The following is a 1,526-nucleotide window of genomic DNA, read 5'->3' as shown; positions in this document are numbered from 1 at the left end:
CTTCTTGGACTTCTTTTTCTTGTGTTTGTGTTTTTGGCTTTTTTCCAATTCTACTTCAGTGCCCGCATGCTTCTTATGCTTCTTGTGTTTTTTGTGCTTCTTGTGCTTTTTCTTTTCCTTTTTCTTCTTCTTCTTCTTGCTGTCCTGACTCTCTGCAGAGCTGGCACTACTGCTGTGGCTTCGGGTCTGGCTTCCAGAAGGGCTATGACTTCGACTTGGACTAACACTAGGGCTGCTTTGGCTCTGGCTCCTGGCTGTGCCTATCTGGCCACCTGCTGCCGGGTCCAGGCTGTCTTTTGCTTTCTCCACGATTTTCTCTTTCACTTCCTTAGAAACTTTTCCCGAAGTTTCCTCCTCTTTCACAGACACATTGCTTTCACTGTCACTTTCATTATAGTCTGGTTCAAAAGCAGCTTCATCAGTCTCTCTAGTTAAGTCGGAGGAAAGTCGGGAGGAGTGACTTAACTGCGGTTTCGGCTTCACCGCATTCTTGTCAGTCTGCCCAGGAACTTGCTCTTTTTCAGTCTGTGGGTCTGGTGGGTTAAGCACATACGGTAATTTATTGCCACTTGACTCTTTATTGTTCCTTGCTTCTAATGTGTGCTTCTCACGATCTTTACAAGGATTTTTATCTACAGGTTTTGCCTCTTCACTTGGGCGTTTTGTATCGTAAGTGGCTTTGTGATCATGAGGTTTTTTCTCTCTTGAAGGACTGGAATTGCTCTTTTTGGAATCTCCTGTTCCTTTTTTGGGCAAATCTCTCTCCTCCCTTGGCTTAGTTTTCTGTCCAGATGCAGAATCTTTACTTCGAGAAGGAGAGTCTTTCCTTCTTGTTAATTCATTTCTTTCCTCTCTACGTTTGGAACTTGAGTATTCTCTGTTGTCATAGTCGGTTTTTTTGTCTCTGTTGGGGGTAAAGTCTTTAGTTGAAGAACCTCGAACGGAATCATGCTTATCTGAAGTTCTCGTCTCTTTGGAAGATTGAGACAGACTTTTAAAATTTCCTTGTTCATTCAGACGGTCCACGTTACTATCTTTTTCTGGCTGAGCGCTGTTCTTCCTCTTCTCAGGGTTTTCCTTCTCCAACACTGAATGATCTCGATCTTTGGTCTTCCCCTTTTCACTGGATGCAGAGTTTTTTGAACTTTTGATCTCATGCTGTATAAGTTCATGGCTCACTTCCTTGGGGAGTTTCTGAATTTTCTCTGATGACTCACTTTCTTTTTCAGTGTACTTGACTGTATTTAACGGTTTAGTGCTGACATTTTTAATAACACTGGCAGGTTTTCCTACACTTGACACAGGCTGGGTGGTCTTAACATCTTCTTCTTCAGATTCAAAGTCATCTTTATCCCATTTGGACTGAGGAACCTGAATCATAATAATAACATCTTCAGCAGGAGCTGTATTGTCATTATTATATTCTTCCATAGTTTTAATGACAGTTCGTTTTGTATCTGTTTTCTCTTCAGATTTCCGCACAGGACTGCCTCCAGTTGAGCTCGTACTAAAACAAAAAAATTAAA

The 1,526-nt window shown here is 41.8% G+C and overlaps 1 pseudogene across 1 annotated transcript; it reads right to left on the bottom strand.

Annotated features, from left to right (window-relative positions):
- On the bottom strand, nt 1–1,526 carry LOC309854999 (E3 ubiquitin-protein ligase RBBP6 pseudogene; annotated as a pseudogene). The gene has a single exon. The product of its transcript is annotated as an E3 ubiquitin-protein ligase RBBP6 pseudogene (transcript).

This window comes from Mustela nivalis, assembly GCF_964662115.1.
Source record: "Mustela nivalis genome assembly, chromosome: 19".
NCBI classification, from domain to species: Eukaryota; Metazoa; Chordata; class Mammalia; order Carnivora; family Mustelidae; genus Mustela; species Mustela nivalis.
The sequence above is the reverse complement of the archived record's forward strand: the minus strand, read 5'-3'. Positions and strand labels throughout refer to the sequence as shown.